This window comes from Phoxinus phoxinus, assembly GCF_949152265.1.
Source record: "Phoxinus phoxinus genome assembly, chromosome: 14".
In the NCBI taxonomy this organism is placed as follows: Eukaryota; Metazoa; Chordata; class Actinopteri; order Cypriniformes; family Leuciscidae; genus Phoxinus; species Phoxinus phoxinus.
In genome coordinates this window covers 3,789,496-3,812,019 of record NC_136889.1, presented here as the reverse complement: position 1 = coordinate 3,812,019, position 22,524 = coordinate 3,789,496, and the positions used below count along the sequence as shown (strand labels likewise).

General features: G+C 35.7%; 1 protein-coding gene across 3 annotated transcripts in view; it reads left to right on the top strand.

Annotated features, from left to right (window-relative positions):
* Positions 1–22,524, top strand: part of lhcgr (luteinizing hormone/choriogonadotropin receptor) — a 165,320-nt gene that overhangs the window by 26,221 nt on the left and 116,575 nt on the right. For all 3 annotated transcript variants that reach the window (XM_079635579.1, XM_079635578.1, XM_079635580.1), the window contains one exon: positions 8,344–8,412. The gene's annotated coding sequence lies outside the window, so the exon portion shown is untranslated. The remainder of the gene's footprint in view (positions 1–8,343; positions 8,413–22,524) is intronic.

The following is a 22,524-nucleotide window of genomic DNA, read 5'->3' as shown; positions in this document are numbered from 1 at the left end:
ATTTTCTGATGCATATTTAATATTAAAAGAGTTTGCTGAGGAAGTAGCGAGAGATAATGGGGAGAGAGATGTGTTTGTGTGCGCGTGGGTTGGTTTTGAATGCACAGATGGCACCAACCAAAAGCATGTTTAAATGTCAGGTTAAAATACCATATCCTCCACAAAATATAATACGGTCTCGGCCTGAATAAATTGAGACTTTTTTTCTCTCTCTCTCTTTCTCTTTCTCTCTCTTTTTTTTTTAGTGAAAACCACAAGACTTTTCAGTTTTGTTTTTCGGGCGTAATTTGGTTTATCTTTAAGTTCATCATCTTTGTGTTAAGACAAACATTCCAGGAACCTCCACTGAACATCGCCGGCATTATTCAGAAAGCCTCTCGCTCTGGGCTTTATGTTGGGTTTTCGCAGCACGCGTCAAACGTCTCTTCATAGCTATCAATTTACGGACCGTTCTCTCCTCTGGTATTACTTGTTTTTTTTTTGTAATGCGCACACTTTTAAAAGCTGCATTGTAGCTCCAGTACAGCTCAGATTACACTAATAAAGATAATTACGCTTATCCCACGATTAATTGATCATTCAGATGCATTGGGATTGCTTTTTGTGTATGGGGTTGTTTTAATTAATCATATTTAGATGTTGCTGTTGTTTCAATGGTCCACTTTAGACATTCATGACACTTTGCAACTACAACTATTAGTAGACTGTCTGCTTAATATCTGCTAACACTTTATTCTGATGCTCCTAAACAGACATTTTACTGACTATAAGTGACTGCAAGTTCACGTTAATTTATTCTAACAACCCTAACCTAACAGTTTACTAATACATGTTAGTTGACTATAATGAGAGTTAGTTGACATGTAGTTGCAAAGTTAGTAAAATGTCTAAAGTGGACCATCGAAATAAAGTGATAATGATGATATTCTGGAATTTATATTGGATTAAGTGATTTAAGTATCTCTATAAAATATTTAAATTGGTGCTGACATAGAAAAAACATAATATTAGGATTAGTTCCTTTAGTTTTTGTTCAACCTTTATGTCGGTAGAAGGAGCATTTGAAGATTTTCAGTCGTTTTCAGGGGAGATCTAGCATTAAAAAACCAATTTGATGGCAAAAAAATAAAACCAGGTCAATGCCACAAAACTTCATGTAGACAGTGACACATTTAAATCTGCTCACATCAAGATCTGTCATTAAATGTTACATTTCAAAATTCACCTTAGTGGTTTTGTGTAAGTGTATAATGTTCAGTGTGTGATTGTGCATGGCTGTGTATTGTTGTGTGTGTGTGTGTGTGTGTGCTCCCACCTGTGGTTGTGTGTGCTGCTTTGCTCAGACAGTAGGAGGGCTGCAGACGTTTTAACGGCAGTCTCATAAACGCTCCCGCGCACAGCAAAAAGAACAAAAAAACACCCAGCTGCACAAGATGGACACTTTAGTACTTTCTTAAATGTTGCTAAAATTGTTGCCTTTTGTTTTCAATGCTGATTTTTGAGACTTCAACCTGCATTTGCCAAAGGAAATGAGCAGATACCATGCCATCAAAGTTTCCACGTTTACATAAAAAGCCTTGCTTTCACCTAATGACCTTTATGCTGATAAATGAATCACTTATAAATGCAGAAAAGAATCTTTATGGATCTTTCCACTGCGTACGGTCATATTATCCACTCATTCCTGTCGAGTTTCTTTGACTGTTTTTCTCATTTAATTTTTAGTCGTCCTTTTAGAGAAGTCAGTGTTGACTAATATAAGGATAATAAGGAATTTAATTATATACTTTGAAAAAGCATGTGGGTAAGAGTGGATGAGCTGTGCCGAGGGCAGATCTGTGTTGACTGTGAAAGTTTCAGTATTAATTGTCAGTGTGTGTAGGAGTAACTTGTTATCAGCACTCAAAAACAACGTATGATTTTACTCAAACTATTTGTTTTAGACTTGTCATCATCTGCGTTGCTCATAACGCTCGGGCTACGGCAAATTTTTAAGGCGAGTTTTCAGTAAAAACCGTACCAGGTTTTGCCATGTGAATGCAATGTGTGCAGAAAGAACAGAAGAGTTGGCATGAGAAAGTGCAAATGTGAAAAGTGTTATATTATGACACTATAAAGCATTAAATTGTGTGATCCGCACCACTAGAAAAAAGAGCTGCACATATTTTTGTAATCTTTTTCTTGGTTTTCTGCGTCGTATAGGACAGGAAAGACAGGAGAGGATTCGACAGTCTGCCCACGACACCACGGAGGCTCATCAAACACACTTCTGCTCTCCTCTCTGCCTCAAATGACTAATTCTGATCAAGTAGAAATGCAACGTAAACTGTGTGCGTTTTTGTGTCATCTTTAGAGCGTTGTCATATTCTCTTTCGAAACGTGGAAATTGAGATTTTCTATTTTAGGATGAAAGCTCTTGGGTCGAGGCTTCGGGCTGTTTTGCTTTCTGAAGACCTTGATATCTGAACGTGGTTAATTTGTTCCTAAATTGTACGTTGTTTTAAATAAATGTGTGAGCATGTTTTAGTGAGGGATATTGTTTAACATTTAGGTCCTTCTAAAAGATCGAAAGAAATGCAGTTCTTTGAAAACATTGTTTACATTCATTATTTTTTTGTCTAAAATCATTACTTAAGAATTATTGTGCCAGCCTAAATTTCAAGATAAATTCGTCTTGTAGTTGTTTTTATATAAATAAATCCTGAAGTCATTTTGAAACCCGATGGTTTAGGTGATATTATAAAGACACACAGAAGGGAAATTTGCCTCTTGCATATGTTCTCTCACAAGCAACCCACTCAGTTTCGATAGGAAAAATCTTTAACCTTTTCAGCAACAACAAATGTCCTTCAAAAAGTCAGAGAGAGAGATAGATAGATAGAGAGAGAGAGAGAGAGAAGTCTGTTTTTCAGGCCACCAGTGTTTTGAGACCGACATCTTAAAGACAAATTTTGTGATATTCATTTCGGTTATGACTCAGTTTTCTCTCATTTGAAACTACAGATTTTACGACGATCCGCGGACTGATTGAATATTTCTTTCGTGAAAATTCAGTTCGAGGTGTCAAATTGAGCTGACGTATTTAGGACATATTCTAGAGACTACAAAACTTATGACTGGGTTTTCTTGTGCATCTATATTTAGACTCATACGTATAGTTTATTTGTCTGTGATCTGCTGGATTTTAAAAGGCTTATTTTAATGGCAACACTTTTTTTATTATGAATTCATTTGCTACAATCCAGCTAAACCAATAATCACTTAATAATATGTTTCTCCTTCATCTCATTTTAACATCCCCAATTCTATTTCACAGCATTTTATATAAGTTCAGAAGAATTTACTAAGAGACCTTGTGTGCTTCTTTTTATATGTGACCCATTCAAATCAGAAATATAATTTTAGTTCTGGTTCTTGACCTTAATTTCCACACACATGAAAAAACACACTCTAATTCCTAAATTTCCCTTTAAAGTGCTAATTCAGATTCAGTCAACAGTAGGCCTCGTCCTTTGACCTTTTTGTCTCCTTGAGGTCACATTAATATGAGCAGCAATATATTTTTAAGACTAATTTGAATCAGTGAATTGTGTTTTGACATAAAGTGTCTTCTAACAAGCACACAGATATTAGCCTCACTTCCTGTTCAAACTGTTTTGTTTACCATTTGAAGGTGCTATTTTTAACCCTCTCAGCAGCAGCCGTTCAGACACTTTCTTACGTTCTGTTTCTCTCCTTGTTGATATATATATATATTTTTTGCATTGAATAAAACAAATGTAAATTCTCAAGCCGGCGTTGACAAATAATCTTTGACCTCAATTTAGAGAAAAACACACACCGCCTCTGAAGTCTGTCAGCTCCCACACGACCTCTAAAAACTGACGGTAGAATAATAGTTCCTATAACTTTATCAGAACTATGATGAGCTGATATATGAATTTGAAGAAAATAGATTGCAATCTTCTCCGTGTTCCTTAATACAGCAGAACAGACTCGTTCGGTGAATTAGGCGATGGGAAACCGCGTAGTGTCTTTCACATTGTCTGACTAACTCCTGTAGTGCTTTGTGGTAAGTTATTTCAGATAATGCTCAATTTTGACTCTAAGATTTAGTGTAAATAAGGCTTTGTGTCTTTTGTGTGTGTCGTAACCTCTCCCTCTCGGTCTCATCCAGATGAGTAAGCGCACTTTTTGATAAATATCTGGCAGGAACCTTTGTGCATGAAGAAATCACTTTCTTTGCCTGTACCCTCCACCTACGAGGACAGCTGGCCTTTTTCCTCTGCTCACGCTGGAGACGGTCGGTTACTAATCACCATTTTCTAAATTGCAACTCTTTTATTAGCCGCCCCCAGAGTAATAGATGTCGTCCCGCGGATGAGATAAAGCCCAGTGCGCTTGTGTCAGCACGTTATTCCCGCCGGTGACACGCATCACATTGTGAGTGCTCAGCAAAGACGCCTGTATTCCCCTCGAGTGTCCACACATTCCCGGACACAAAGCGGCATATTTCCTTTTCTGAAAAAACAAGCCAAACATAAATAGCACGGCATTTATTAATGGACTAGCGCACTTTCAGAACAAAAGATTACAGGACACACACTTGCGATGACATTTTGGGATATTTTCTAAATCTTGGATCACTTCCTGTTCAGAGTATTTGCAATGTGTGTGTGTGTGTGTTATGCATTCATACTGGCATACGCACAATTATTTTATATGTTGAAACAGGATTTTTAAATGTAATTGTAAATGCACATTGCTTTATTTTATACATTCATGCAAGAAGAGACTCTACTGGGGCAGTAAGATTTTTTATTTAGTTATTCAGCATGAATGCATTAAAATTGATTAAAAGTGACTGTAAAGACATTTTAAATGTTACAAAAGATTCAGAAAAATACTGTTCTTTTGAACTTTCTTTTCATCCAAAAATAACAACGAGATTGATAATAACCAGAAATGTTTCTTAATCATCAAATCATCACATTAGAGTGATTTCTGGAGGATCACGTGACACTGAAGACTGGAGTAATGATGCTGAAAAATCAGCTTTGATCACTGGAATAAATTACAGATTACTATACATTCCAATAGAAAACAGTTATTTTAAATTGTAATAATATTTCAGAATTTTACTGTATTTTTGATCAAATAGATGCAGACTTGTTGAGCTTTTTTTTTTCAAAAACATAAAGTCTTACCAACCCCAGGGGGGACTGATTTAGCTATTGGCTCACCTGATTTTAAAACAACAATAAATCAAAATGCATATGTTTTTGCATTCACTTATCCACTTCTACACTCTCCTCTGCACATCCACGTGGATCCGAATTAATGATTAATGATTGAAAGCAACAGAAAATGTATAAAGTCGTTTTAAAATACGGCATTAATCCGTGCAGGCCGACGCCGGGGAGTCTTGTTTGCACTGGGATCTTTAAAGAATAACCACAACGAGAAATGGACACATTAATCTCACTCACGCATCAATTAACAAGTCAACGACTCGCTCGCCAGTAACCGGCAGAGTTTCATGAATATTTAATGGCGAGAGACGGTTTGTTGTTGAAGGGTGTGAGTGCTGGCAGCAGGAGCTTCTCGTAACCTCACATTGTTTTTAACGGGATGCATGTGCATTTCGGGTCGTACTGTTGTTAACACTGCTGTAAAAAAAACCATCTGAACCTGAATGCTGAGTGGTCAAAATTGGCGTTTTAATATTTTACGTGCAACAGCAAGCAGGTGTCATACCTAACTATATTGTGCATCCAGGATCCATCAGTTTTATAGTGATTCTTTGATTATACTTCAAATCGCACCCACAATTTGACCACATGGAGTTGTGTATATTGTGTTTTTGGTCTGGTTGCATGTGTGGGCCAGCGACTCTCTCATTGTGTGTGTGTGTGTGTGTGTGTGAAAGTATCTAGGCGCACTCGACTGCAGTGTCGGGTTTCACATCAGGCCCTGAGAGAGCTTTTCTGGCTGTTATCTCTTTAGTCACGAGCAGCGCCGTCCCCTCCAGCTCTGACAGAGAGAGACCTCTCCTTCACTCCTACACACACACTTCCTTACGCCAGACTCATTCTACACTCTTACTTCACTCATTGTTCTGAATTAACACAACACCCGAGGTCAACGACAACGTTACTGGTCATAGCTCAGCAGACTGAATATAGTTTGCCGTGCATGTTTTATTGGTGTAAAACTTGTTTTTGAATATGTATAGCAGCTCGGATAATTTGGTCTCAGGACAACTCAGATTTAAGTTTTTAGTTCTTTAATTGAAATATTTAGTATCTTTGCAAATCTGACCACAGGTGATTTCTTTTGAAACTACTTTTTCTGAGATTACTTTTTTTTCTTTCTTTTTTTCTCAAGGCAAACAACAGAAGCTCTAGAAAAAGTCTACATTTGTCCTACCGTTTTGTCTCAGTTACGGAGGCCCTAAAGAGACATGGTGATGGTGGTAAAGAAAAAAAAATTTGAGAGGGAGGAAAATTTATAGGTCAATGCTTTTGCGTTCCCCCGAGAGCTCAAAAGGTTTTGCGAATGAACGCAAAGTTTCTCTGGGGATCGCAAAACATTTGCGGTAGAACGCAAAAGCATTAATATCACTGTAGTAAGTGATCAGTTGACTTAACTTAAAAAAGTGAGTAAATCCGACCCGACCGTTCACATAACTCAATTTTTTAATTTCACATGAAGTTTATTTACTTAATAATTTTAAGGCAATGGATGATTTCCTCACTTTTTTTTAAGTTAAGCAAACTATTTTTTTTTCTTTATTTATTTATTCATGAATTTTTATTTATTTATTCATATTTATTTCCCACCTTCATGTCCCTTTGGGCCTCCGTATTGTGATGTAGAAGAAAATAATGCATTTGTAGTTGTTCATTTTACTCTTTCTTTTAAATATGACATTTATTAAAATGTTTATGCTGTATTTAATTTAGTTATTTTAATAACTTTTTGATTATTTATACATTTAAATTGATATTCTTATTTATAGTATTCACATATTTTTAATTAATTTATTTGAATTTATATTTATTTTGATAGTGTGTTTCACTCTTTTCTTTTGTCGTCATGTATCATGTATTTTTCAAGGATGTGGGCTTTTATACGTTTCTCAGCTATTAACCTACAAAGTGCTCGGTATCAATGACTTTTGTTCAGGGGGACTAACTGAAGACCATGTGGTTGAAGTGGAGAAGGAGACAGCCATGCACAATGCAAATTAAACCGTGTGTGGGTTAATTTGTATTTGTTTTTGACATCATTTACTAGCATAGGTTGCACCTCTGCGATTGCCGCAAACTTTTTGTTTTTGCCACCTTGTGTGATGCGATTCTCGAAAAACAGTTTAATGCAAATGTGTTCAGACCATAGTTTTTACTATGCAAAAAAAAAAAAAAAAGAAGCTCACAGGAAAAAGCATACATTAACTACAATATATCAGTTAGTAATATTTTTTTGTTTTTGCATGTTCATAATTTTTTTGGCAAAACATCATTTTTTATTGCGTTATAACCACAAATAAAACAATTGACTCCAAGCACAACTATCCATAACATGCGTACAAAATCTTTAACACATTTGAATAATATTTGAATAAAGGGATAAGATTATCACTTTTGGCCACTACTGCATGTCAACAAGTAAACGTAGGAGAAATATCTGACGTAACCCTAAGCAATACATTTTTTTTTCAAAGGCAATTCTGTTTTTGTGTGTGCTGAGGTTAACTAGATTATCATCTCAAAGCCCGAATCATTTTTTATTTAAATCCTAGTCATAAAACATGTCAGGTGGCATTATTTCTATACGTGATGACGTGACACATTAGACTACTTGTAACATGAGGTTCAAGTATTGTGTTCCTCAAAAGCGAACATGTGCACATGCAGGGCTAAATGTGCAAAATGATCGCATTGGTGAAATAATGTGGGTTCCTTTTAGCCTTTAAAAGCAAACAAGATCCACTATTTATTCTGAAACTCTGATCAGTGTCGGTCATCATCTTGTGTCTGTGTGTAATGAAGTCCGCCCGCTCGCTCTGGGAACAAAGAGACTTCTCTCACTCATGAGTCGCTCTGGATCAGGGAGGAGGGGGTGGAAAAGAAAACACACACACACACACACACACACAGCAGAAACGGGGGCTGTTGAGGGCACGGCCTCAGGCCCTGAAACCTCAGCCCTGCTATTACTGCGCGTCTGCAGAGAAACGCTCACAGACAGGTGCTCTCTCCTGACGCTCTCTTTAATAGCTGTGATTCTGTGAGCTTGTTGAGCGCTGTTCACTGAAGTGTGTGTTGTTTGTGTGTGCAGGTCAGGCCGAGGAGACGCTGAACTGTCCTCCTGCAGATTTGGCGTCAGACGTGGACAGAAGCTCTTGAGGTCAGCCGTTCACTGAGCGCACACTGTTTACGCTGCCTTCAGGTCCTGCTGGGACGGTCCTACTAAAGAGCTCGCGACTCGTAATTATGATGTGATGTGAAGTCGCAGAGTTGTCTAGAACTTGCTCACAAAGCATTTTTAGTCCCACTTCAACAACATGTGATTTATGCTGTATTTTAAGTGTTTTATCATTCCTGTGCAACTACAAATAACTTTTCTTAATCAGAAAATGTTAGTTTTACATTAAATCAACATTTACACTGTACAGGTGAAACTCGAAAAATTAGGATATGGTGCTAAAGTTCATTTATTTCAGTAATTCAACTTAAAATGTGAAACTAATATATTATATAGACTCATTACATGCAAAGTGAGATATTTCAAGCATTTTTTTGTTATAATTTTGATGATTATGGCTTACAGCGAAAACCTTTTCACAATATTCTAATTTTGAATTTGGGGTTTTCATAAGCTGTAAGCCATAATCATCAAAATTATAACAAATAAATGCTTGAAATATCTCACTTTGCATGCAATGAGTCTATATAATATATTAGTTTCACATTTTAAGTTGAATTATGAAATAAATGAACTTTTGCATTCGAGTATCATCTGTAGATCAATAGAACATAACAATGACCATACTTGGTTTCCAAAAGTATTTTTCTCATTCATTTTCTCTTTTTTTAAATAATTTATCAACAAAATTCTTTAAAACATTTGCGTTTTAAACCACGAACCAAAACAACCAGCTCAGAGATGAATCACAAACATTACCCAACATGCCATTCACCCAAAAATATATGATAATCTGAGAAAAAGGCAAAGAGGGTGTCCTTTCAATTTATGAGGAAATTATCTACTCACAAAATATAATAGTCATTCATTACATATCTTATAATGGTAATTTACTCAGTTGTGTATCATTTATATTAAGTATAGCAAAATTTGCTCACACTTTACTTAGTCTTTATATATATATAATGTATTATAAAAGTATTAATGCATTAATTATGCCTCATGGATAATAGTAACCACAGTTATAATACATTGTAACATTTATGTCACACCTTTGTCATGCATTATACTTTCTAAACAACCAATTTCAGATTTAACAAGGAATCTGCAAATATTATCATGAATTTGAACTTTGGTTACAATTATTTATGAAAAGATGTAATGCACTATAACGTACATTATGCCTTAAATACATACATCAAGGCTTTAAGTAAAGTGTCACCTAGAATTTCTTATACATGCATATACAGTAGTGGCCAAAAGTGATGTCCAGCCTAGGAAAATTAACAGCTTTTATTTAAACATCATACATTTTGGTAACACTTTAGTTTAGGGTCCAATTCTCACTATTAACTTCTGCATGACCATATTCTGCATCCCATAAATCATAACCAATACCTAAACTTAACAACTATCTTACTAACGATTAATAAGCAGTAATTAGGAGTTTATTGAGGGAAAAGTTGTAGTTAATAGTGAGAATTGGACCCTAAACTAAAGTGCGACCCAAATTTGTCAAAGATCTTGAGTAGCTGTGCTTTGAGTCAACTCTTTTATTTGTGATATCGCTATAAAACATGCTAAATTGTGTGGATATCGGAGAGCCAACACAATATCGAACTGAATATTAAATATTTTGATTTTATTAAAAAATATATAAAATATTTTCCTTATATTTTGATGATTTTATCATGCTTGTAGGGTCATTAAAAACAAATATCACCTCTAGACATCACTTTTGGCCACTATATATATATATATATATACGCGCAATTAATCGAAAACTCTCAAACTATATGCATACATACATATATATATATATAGATATATATTACATGGCTTGGTTATTTCTTGATAACACCATTGCCATGAAAAACAGAGCGTTGCTATGGACACGGTGTTCTTTAGCGGAAGCAATACAATCGTTTTTAAATCAATAAACTCCTTTTTAAATCAATATTTTGTATCAAATTATTGATTTATTTGGTAGGTAGCCATGTAATAAGCGGGATAATGTATAGCGAGGCGGTTGTTATAGCGAACACACGTTCGCGTCGGGGTCCTGATCAGCCTGTCGGGGTTGTGTTCACTATAACAACCGCCTCGATACATTATCCCTTACATATAGTTTAAGAGTGTTCGATTAATTGCGTAGTTTTGCAATACTTTGTGAGAGTGGATGGTCACTTTCTCCTAAAAATAGCATTGAAATCATTGATTTGTGACTTGAACGATGTCTTTTCAGAGAAAAGGTTGATACATTATGGCTAAAAAGCGATTTGATTGTTTATGCATTATCGACTCTATGGAGAAAATGAATGGGATTGTACTTGCGGAAGTCGTTTCGGCTTGTCTTTTTTTTATTGATATTGAAAAATCCAAGTTTCTCATTACTGATGACAAAATCATGGCGAATGCGATGATTGTGACGTGACTTGAAGGCAGTCCGGTTGATTTATTTTCATGCTAAACTACGGTGGCCTTGTAAAGACAAACAGCAGAGCAGCACTGCCAAACTATAGCTAATGTAACACGAACACTTATCACTCAATAAATGTTTCCCTTAAAAACAAGATTTGACATTTGTCTTTTCTGTGGTCAGACTTGTGACTGTTTATTTTAACGGTGTGTTTACGTTGAGCTGTCCTCCTACGATCTGTCTGCCAGTCTCGAACAGTGGTTTTGAGTTGTGGTTTAGATGTGCGCAGTGCATTCCCAGAGTCTGTGTGTGTGTGTGTGTGTGGACACGTGTAGCGATCTCAAATGTCACACACATGCGTGCTTAGTGTTGTTGACATACAAAAACTGCCTGTTTGAAACATTTCTACAGTGATATGTTTCTGATTTTAGGAGGATGCATTTCCCGCGCATGATTACGACGAGTGCTTTCTATTAATAGATTTGCTTTTGTTCATTTTATGGGGAGAATATGCTGGATTAATTAGTAAATGATGGTACAACTAATTGTGCAATGATATTTAAAGTGTCCTATACTCATTTATAATTTACTTGTGCATGTGCAAATACAAAATGCCTTGCATTTGATAGCAGAAGTGTGTGTGTAGTGCATGCAGCGCTTGATTCTGGAGTATGCAGATGTCAAATGTTGTCCTCCCACTAATAACACTTAACGGGTGTCGGTTAAATCAGGCGGTTGAATCATGAGTTTTGCATAAATGTTAAAATAAGACTGATAAGTCGGTTAAGGTCAACACAATTTTTAGTGATAGATTCCGAGTGAGTCATTGTTTTTTAAAACAAGAACGGTGTCATTGGTTCCTAATCAGCGGTTGGTAACACGCTTAAAAATATTACATGTGTAGGTGAAGGAAAAGTGTTAATCGAGCTTGAGAAAAGGCTATTTATGTGATTTGTAATTTAAACAGTGTCTTTTTTTTTTGTGAAGGTTTTAGAAGTTGTCTTGACTCCTTTATGAGTTATATTCAATTTTCTCAGCTTTTTCTTATCATAAATAAATAAAATAATTATGTTACATTATTAGGTATTATTCAGGACACATTTTATAATCAAGTTTTGATTGTGTCATATCCTATAACTGATGTTGACACTTCCCATAAATGTCCAAACATATGATAAGCTGATGTTTGATGATAAGTGAGCCGAGGGGTTCAGTTCTGGGCCGTTGCCAGGATCACGAGCTGCTAACGGGATGGAGATTGAGACACACACACACACACTTACACATCGATCACACACTTACTGTATGTAGATCTGCAGGTGCTCATCGGCTACTGTACGGCCCTGAAACTGAAAATAAAGCACTTTTAGTCATGATATTATGATTTGAGTTGCAGTTTTAAAGCTGCGGTTGTTGATGTAAACATTCATAAGCAACACGATCCACTCTTATAATAAGTGTTTTAGCATCAGTTTCATAAGAACCATTATCAGCTCTCCCAAAAAAAACTTTCAGTTCTTAAAAGAAACATTTTTTTCTTAGTGTGACGAACATTGTAAAAATCTTAAGAACTTCTTTCCACTATAAAAAAAACTTTATTTTTAGAAATTGTCTCTCAATTTGTTCTCTTTGCTTTCCTTGAAAGACTAACCCTGAACTTTTGGCTTGCTCGGCTGGGGACAATTAAGATTCAGAAAAAATATTGTTATTTTATTATCATTAATAAATAGTTTTTATTCATATTTTGAATTAGTTTTCATTTTTATATTTTCTGTTTTCATTTTAGTTTAAGTTTTAGTCATTTGATTTTTTTTAAATATTGTATTAGTGTATTTCAGTTTTAGTGCATCAAATCAAACTAATGAAAATGAGAAATGTTGCCTTGGCTTGCTGAAATAAAATATGGTTACGGTTTTATTTCAGTTAGAGTTTGTTTTTAGTTTTAGTTAACACATTAATAATAATACTTTATTAAATTCACTTCATAATTGATGAAATGTACAACATTAACACTGTTATTGAGCTGAATTAAATCAACATTGAGGGCTGCTTTACAGAATTGAATTAACTGAACTAAAGCTGTACGGTATAAAGCACTATATTGTGAGTTGACTGGAACACACGCACGCAGTGGAAGTTTATTAGTTTAATTGAGGGAGTAATTACTCAAATCATATGAGGAAATGGGTAAAACTTGTAATCATGCATGCTTACCCTCAAGACAAAAACATCCTGTGACAGGCCGTGCTCGTGCTACAGCAAATGTGGGCAGATCGATCTGATACTTGTTTGGCTGAAATTGTTCTTAATATCACCAGGTGCAGAACAGATTTTGCATGGAGAAGGTGATCCTAAAGGTCAGATGCATTTGAAGATTAAAACTTTGAGGTTAAAGGCAAATGACCTCTGGATCTTCATTTGACATTTTCATTTTATGCCTATTTTAAATGAGAGGAAAAACACACCTTTTAATGTTTTATTTGATTTCATAGCATTGCATTAGATATATAGTGCCTTATTTCACTAATAAGAAGCATGTGCAATAGCATATTTCTATCGCAGGTGTATTATCCGAAGTCCTTGCTCAGTAATTTGCGACACAATGAAACTTGAAATAAAATCAGGAACTAGCTCTATTTTAGAGGTATGGGTGAAACGTCTCTCGCAAGCGGGCAAAATTAGACATGTATGGGAAAATACTGACAAAACCCCCTGAAAACACGGTCAGTATCACCAATACGTTATATTTCATATGCTTTAATATCTTTTGCATTCATATTTTTGTGTATACATGCCACTGACTAGATCACTAAACTAGAACAAAACATTTCAATATTTTTATTGACCAGTTAAATTCACAATAATGTACGTGTATAAGTGCATCTTTCTAATTAAAAACTTTTTTTCATTACATATTATATTATCAGCATAACAGATTGATCGAAAATTAATGACTTTAATGAATTTCTTCATATTTTTCTTGTCTTATTTGGCCCTGGAAATATTGTCAGTTTCCCCCAGAGATTATATTTAATGTTTTAATACCTTTCTCATAAATATTTTTATGCATACTTAACACTATCTAAAAAATAATAGTTAGTCGGTAAACAAAACATTTCAATATTTTTATAGACTTAAATTCACAATAATGTACGTGTATAAGTGCATCTTTCTAATTAAATACTTTTTTTTATTACATATTATATTATCAGCATAACAGATTGATCGAAAATGAATGACTTTAATGAATTTCTTCTTATTTTTCTTGTCTTATTTGGCCCTGGAAATATTGTCAGTATCTCCCAGAGATTATATTTAATGTTTTACTATCCTTCTCATAAATATTTTTATGCATACTTGCCACTGAGTATCTAAAAAAATAAATAATTAGTCGTAAACAAAACATTAAAAAAAAATTAGACTAGTTAAATTCACAATAATGCATCTAAGTAATGCATCAATAATGCATATAAGTGCATCTTTCTAATAAAATACTTTACTAAAAATTATATTATCAGCATAACAATTTGAGTGAATTAAATGACTGGAATGAGTATGACTGCAATTTATAAGTCTTTTTTTTTTGTCTTATCTGCTTTATTAGACAAAGAAAACCCAAGCCTTTTCACAAAGAACTTTTATGCAACTTATCAAATGAATTTATCGACTGAAAAAGAAAGCAGATGGATCATAAGCTCCTGGTTCACAGGAGATTTCGTCTCTCTTGTGTCTTCCTGACCAACACCCTCTGTAATGAGTCAGCGAAAAAATACAGGAAGTCGTCGCATTACACGTCGTTGCCTACCAAGTGTTCCCAGCTTCTTCTTTTTTTTTTCACATGCTGCTACTGTAAATCTTTTTGCCAATTTTTTTTTTTTCATATGTTCCAGGCACATTTTAGCACCGTCACATAAAAGTAAGACAGACACACACATAAGCATTATCTTATCTAGCGAGAGGCAAGTCAAGGTCAGCCGAACGGTGAGAAGACGAGAGGCATAAAAGAGCTTGACAGACGTGTTGGAGCCGGAGCATGTGTGACACAGATATGATGAATATCTGTTTACAAGCCACCGGGAGTCACTTCACAAAGGCTGTGTGACTCACGGCCGTCCGGATACCGTCCTGTAAGTCAAGCGTCGGCGCCTGGAGCTGACAGACCATCAAATGCCCCGTATTTAACACCTCACTGCCTCCAGCTCACGTATTCAGCCAGGGCGAGATGCACACATGCACTGAAAGGGACAAAGTTGCCACAGATATTTCAAATACAGGGACAAAAAGATCCTTTGTTGTAAATTTATCCGTTTTTATGTTCACATAACATTGTTATATTTTATCATATTTAATTCTAGGTACATATATCGTTCAAAATTTTGGTCAGTTTTTATTTGGGTTGGTGAGATTTTTTTATGTTTTTGAAAGAAGATTCTTCTGCTCACCAAGGCTGCATGTATTTGATCAAAAATACTGTAAAAACTGAGAAATTGTGAAATATTATTACAATTTAAAATAACTGTTTTCTATTTGAATATGTCTTAACATTTAATTTATTCCTGTGATGCAAAGCTGAATTTTCAGCATCATTACTCCAGTCTTTAGTCACACGATCCTTCAGAATTTGCTGCGTAAGAAGTTATCAATGTTGAAAACAGTAAGTGCTGCTTCATAATTTTGTGGAAACCGTGATAAAACATTTTTTTTAGGATTATTTAATGAACAGAAAGTTCAAAAGAACAGCATTTATTTGAAATCGAAATATATACTGTCACTTTTTGATAAATGTAATGCACCCTTGCTAACTAAAATTAATTTATTTTAAAATAAATCGTACTGAACCCAAATTTTTGAACAGTAGTTATGTTTTTTTGTTGTTGCAGACACGAAATCTGTATTTACTTGCTGTAACATGAGTGTTTTTAATGAACTCATAAATACAGTTTCAGTATTGATCTGATTGTATACGGCATGCAACAGCCGATATTGATCAGATTACAGAATCAATTCTGTAATAAAGTGAATTTCTGTCACCGCTCTACTTCCAGGTTCCAGTTTACACAAAGGAAAGCCATTTGAATGCATCGTCATAATGAAAACGTTAAGTCACAGAGGGGTATTTACACGCTGGTGCAAAACTATGCTTGCACGAGGGACCGTTTGTTTGTGTTTCTGCTTAATCCGCCAGTGGGACCGTACAGTACCTGACTAACTGATATCAGCGGTCGCACATAAGGTTATAATCACCCCAATTACCCCTGTGCAGTTGTGGGCTTTTATTAGTCTGAGGTGTGGTCATTATCATGAGACGGCAGTCTGCCTTTTGTTTATTCTCGTGTAGTCCTGACACAAACGCAGTGAGAGAGGAGTTTGTTGTCTGGGGCCTGTGTGTGCCGCGGGCCAAAGGCTCCTGTGTTTCAGACGAGGGACTCGCCCTGACATGTCTCCTCACCGTAACTCTCACAGCTCCACGTCTTTGTCCAGAGCTGTGTAAACACGAGCCGTGGCATCAGGAGCTGCTTCGCTGAGATTAGACCAACACGCAGAAAACGTGTCGCCTTCGGGACTGTAGAAGTCGTATCGAGCACGTTTAACTTCTGCCAAAACATCACCCTCATGCTGCCCCACAGGACAGGACATCACAAATGAGATCTCTTTAACGTCTCAAGTGTTTCTCCTATAGGCGTTCTGGACACTCTGCCCCTTTCTGAGGAAGAAAAAAGCCCAGTAATCTCACATGTGTCTAAAGTTTCAGAAGAGATCTCAATCAAAAGTTTGACACTTTGATAGGATGAGCACTCTAAAAAATGCTGGGTTGTTTCAACCCAATTTTGGGTCAAATATGGACAAACCCAGCCGTTGGGTTAACTTTTTAAATTACATTTTTAACCCAACGTTTGGGTTTGTCCATATTTGACCCAAAATTGGGTTGAAACAACCCAGCATAATACATAAAATAGGATCATCTTACACTCTAAAAAATGCTGGGGTTGTTTCAACCCAATTTTGGGTCAAAAATGGACAAACCCAGCCGTTGAGTTAACTTTTTAAATTACATTTTTAACCCAACGTTTGGGTTTGTCCATATTTGACCCAAAATTGGGTTGAAACAACCCAGCATAATAAATAAAAAAAGGATAATCTTACACTTTAAAAAAATGCTGGGGTTATTTCAACCCAATATTGGGTCAAATATGGACAAACCCAGCCGTTGGGTTAACTTTTTAAATTACATTTTTAACCCAACGTTTGGGTTTGTCCATATTTGGCCCAAAATTGGGTTGAAACAACCACAGCATTTTTTTTATAGTGTAAGATGATGCTATTTTATTTATTATGCTGGGTTGTTTCAACCCATGTTTGGGTCAAATATGGACAAACCTAACCATTGGTTTAAAAAAATGTATTTTATTTTTTTAAACCCATCTGTTGGTTTAAATGTTTTAATTACAGTTTTAAACCCAACGGTTAGGTTTGTCCATATTTGACCTAAATATGGGTTGAAACAACCCAACATTTTTTTAGAGAGTAGTTTTATTAATATTTTGAATTCACTTTTATTTTTATACCTCGTACTTCCCCAATCTTCATGGCCAATTTTAGCTTCTCTTCATTGGTTTCCTGCCTTTTTTTTTTTTTGTATTCAATTCAAGATTTTGCTGAGCTGTTTTTCAATCTCTTAATAGATGATCCCCATCTTATATTTCTGAAAATATTTAAGTATTACCTGGTATTAAGAAGCATCACCCTGCTGTCTGACAGGACAGAACAATCACGAATGAGATCTCTTTAACATCTCAAGTGTTTCTCCTAAGCATTAAAACAGAGAGCGACACACTTGCCCTTTTTCTTTCTCATGCAAAAAAAGCTCCAGCAATCTCACGCGTCTCCGAGATCTCAATCAAAAGGTCGACACTTCAATATGAAGTCAAATATCAAGCCACATGAAAGGAAAATTACAAAGGAGAACATGTTAATATCTCAAATGACTCTCCTAAATAGCAGCTTCTGCTTTTCTCTGTGTTTCAGGAGACATCTTATAAACATCTCAAACTATACTTACATTTGCCAAGCTTTTAATGCCTCATTTCTCCAATTGGAATTCACCCAAGACTAAATGATCCACATTTAAACCACTTCATTTCATAGCAGTTGGCATTTTTATTGCCGGTGAAGCTACTCTCCCCGCGCTTCCTCCAAGCAGGACGAGTTCTTCGATCAACATCTTTTTGTTGGTCCTAAAACAACATTTGTGTCAAACAAAAAGTCACAGAAATCTGATTGGCTGAAAAAAAAAAAAGTATTTTTATATTGGCCTGTTTTATTCAAATAACGCTCCCCATAGACACAAATAAAAGAAACTTCTTTTGTTTTAAATATTATTTTCGCTTGACACCAGTGTTATTTTACTATCATTGAGATGCAGTTATAGTTATTAAATTTTAGTTAGTTTTAGTAAATTTTGTGTTTTTGTTTAGTCTAAATGGCTGTCGTTTTTAATCATTTTTATTTCACTTTTAGTTTATTTGCATCAAGTTAAACTAAACTAAAATGAAAAAAGTTGCTTTTGCAACTAGCTGGGGAAAAAAAGGTTTTACTTTCTTGTATTTCAGTTAATGTTTATTTTATTTACCACATATTGGCTGCATAAATTATTGTGGGTTTTATTAATTTTTCCAATGTTTTATTATTGTTAGTACTGTACATAACAGAAAATATGATGCATATTTTAAAAAGACAATTAACATCATGGCCTTTTGAAGTCGTCTTCATTTATAGAAGACTTACTAAAAAAACATTGACTAACAAATATTGTTGTTTTATCTTAAATTAAAATTCTACTTTCATTTTATAGCTAATTTAGCTTTTGTTTATGGTGAAATTAAGTTATAAAAAGAATTGCATTGACCTACATTAAGTAACATTTTGGCTTGTGAATATAGAAATACATTGATTAAGTAATACATAAATGTTCTTCTGGCGTATGCACTCCAAAAAACGCTGGGTTGTTTCAACCCAATTTTGGGTCAAATATGGACAAACCCAGCCGTTGTGTTACATTTTTAAATTACATTTTTAACCCAACGTTTGGGTTTGTCCATATTTGACCCAAAATTGAGTTGAAACAACCCATCTCTATCATGTTATTCGATTTTTTTCACATTAGTGCTCGCGGCCTGATTGCACCGGTGGGGTTTCGCTGTACTTGTGTTGTGCTGCGTCTCATCCGCAGGCCCGGAGATTGTGTCGAGACTCAGGCCTGCAGGAGGAACGCTCGGGTTGTGGCGATGCAGGCTCCGTCGAGGAAGCTAAGGGTTTCTGATGCTGGTTTGGACAAACAGTGCGTGATGTACAGACAGTCTCTGTTTTCTTCCTGACTGGTTGCGATGGGTTTTTTGTCTGCCATTATCAGATACATCAGACCATTGCTTTCCTAAGACCCGGCGGGTCGTGAAACAACAACACAATCTCAGATCAGCACCAGCTGCACTCTCACTTCAACTATCAGCTTGGTATCACTGATTTATTTCCAGAAAGTTATAAAAAAAATTGCCCCAAAGTAACGTACAGTGCAAAAGCAACAAGCTTTACCTGCGCTCTAAAAAAATTGCATGTTTTAACCCAAATTTGGGTCAAATATGGACAACTCAACTATTGGGTTAAAATTGCAATTGCAAAATGTAACCCAACGGCTAATATGATGAGGTCACACTGCTTTTTTTATCCTTCACACTATATTTATATGTTGCATTATATTTATGCATTTTACGATTGCAATATTTTTGCAGAGAAGCGAAATGTCACAGTGTTGAATCGTGGCGGATCCTGTGAAATCAACCGGCTAACAGATTATGATGATTCATGCTCAGGACGCTGATAGTTTTACTTTATACTGACCCAGCCATAATGTAGCATAATAATATGTTAGCATGCATTCACCTTCTGCAGTGATGAATTCCTCAAACCAGCGGTTTATGATCTTAACGTTGAAAATGTTGTGGTTAATTCAAGATTAAAGACCAAAATAACTGCAGTATGGCACTTAACTTCATTGCATTTTTTGGTCTTCATTTTAAAGGGGTGGTTGATTATGATTTCACTTTTCTAACTTTAGTTAGTGTGTAATGTTGCTGTTTGATCATAAACAACATCTGGAAAGTTACAACACTCAAAATTCAAAGCAAGGGAAGAAATGAGCTTTTAAAGAAATCGTTTTTTAAGAACTACAACAAACGGCTGGTAGGAACTACACGACATTCCTCCCGGGTTAGTGACATCACTAAGTCTAAAATTTACATAAACCCCGCCCCCGAGAATGCGATTTATAGATGACATGACAGAATATGTTAATCAATGACTAGAAGATAGTTAACTCCACATAAACTACATAAATTCATCAACTAACCATTCAGAAATGTCCTGTTGCTTTATCACTCTAAAAAATGCTGGGTTGTTTCAACCCCATTTTGGGTAAAATATGGACAAACCCAGCCGTTGGGTTAAATTTTTACATTACATTTTTAACCCAACGTTTGGGTTTGTCCATATTTTACCCAAAATTGGGTTGAAACAACCCAGCATTTTTTAGAGTGTACATGTTGTCACTTCATCTTGAGTCTCTCCATCTTTGTGTGACTCCGGTTTGAACATAAACATTGACAATTTCAGGGCATGTGTGTGTGAGGTAAAAGGACACGATCTCTTGAAGCTCCGCCCCTTGTGCCGGGAGCAGCAGCTCATTTGCATTTAAAGAGACAGACACAAAAACGGTGCGTTTTGCTCACCCTCAAAAAGTGCCAACTTTAACATGATATATAAAAATATCTGTGGGTATTTTGAGCTAAAACTTCTCACACACTCTCTGGGGACATCAGAGGCTTATTTTACATCTTGTGAAAAGGGCATTATACCACCCCTTTAAACAGTGTATCTTTTTCTTTTTTTTTTAGATCTTAGAATTAGAAAGCCATTTAAGTGTGACATAAGTGTCCTAATACTTTTTTGGGTCACTGTACAGACCTTCATGATAAACAGTGAGAAATGAAAAGCCGTGTTTGTTTATAGCAGGCAGTTTCATGTGCAGGAAAGAGGAAGATTTGAGTTGTAATGTGAGTGAAGGCAGGTCAGTACAGGGACACGGTTCTCTCTCTATCAGAAAGGGAGACGAAGATTTGATGGAGTTTCTTCCTCTCCGAGCGCGAGTTTCACCTGAGCTCTCTTTATACCTGCTTAAAATAACCCAGCTCAGCCACACCTCATGACTCACCGGCGCGTGAGCCGCGCAATCCCTGTATTTACATGAGCTGCAGTTTCTTCTGTTTGTTCTGATGGTTTATTCAGAGCTTTTTTACAGTTAAATATTCCGCAGTATGTCTACAAAACATCTAGTTCAGAAAAAGACAATACAATAAATAAGTGAAGTAGATACAATGAAACAAAGGAATAATGTTAAAATTAATTTGAAATAAATTAAAAATAGCACATTGAAATTTGGGAATTCATTTTAATGCTTGCATTTTTATACATATTTGCTTGATAAATGCCTACTAAAAGCAATTTCAAGCTATGTTACATTTTCTCCTAAGATAATTAAAGGTAGGGTAGGCAATTTAAAAAAAAAATTGTTTAACACTTTTTGTTATACTAGTTGAAACTCTTCACATTCTGCTAGCAATCAATAATAGAAGTGGTCTAAAGATAAATGTACATATATCTCCTGTGGAAATCTCGGGATCAAAAACTTTTTGTCCAATTATTTTATTCGGATACGATGCCTTACCTGCCAGTCAACATATGTATTTAATACGCAACTGCTCGCGCAGACATCACACGTCATCAGTGCTTTCCGTAAGGTTATGTGGCCGTTTAGTTTAGTTTTATTTAAAGCTGCAGTCCGTCATTTTTCCTCTTTGTCGCCATCTCTGTTCGGAATCTGCAATTGCAGTTATTCGTGGAATTATTAACTGTGCGTGGGTAGTAAATCGGCATGAAACAGCGCGGATGAACACAATGTATTGAGGAGAACCTGTCGCTGCCCTGTCGCTGTGGATACTGTACTTGTTTTAGCATGGGCTCGGTTGCATTCTCTTTTTTTTCTGTAGCCACTCTGAAGTCCGAAGTCTTTTGGGTTTTACAACTGGTGAATCTCCAGTTGTCACTGGTGATTGTCGCTTTAAACTTTCGGGATCCGCCATACCAAGTGCTAAGCTAAATCTCCACCTCCATCATCCACACACGCTATATAGCCGACTAGCCGGGACTCCTTCTCTATGTGTACAGAAGTGACGTAATGACGCAAAGACATGATCGAAATTCCCGCGGAAATCTACCAGTATGAATTAAAATCATTATTACAAGCTTACCGTTTTGAATCGAAGTAAGGCAAGCAGATCGTTTTGAACACTGGCTGGTTAAGTTTTTTTTTTTAAATGTCTTTTTTGATATTTTTAAACCCAAAAAAGTGCCGGATTGCAGCTGTAAAGTTTGACAAGGCAGGATATTGTAGAATAAAACCCTGAAATGGATCAAACATAACACATACTCACAACAACCTAATGTACTTGATTTAAAACAAATAATAATAAATAAGTGTCATTAGCTCAGAACACATTTTTTTCATTCCAATGCACAACTTTTCCATTGTTTTTCTATGTAAACAAGAGCTAGACGGATGTGTA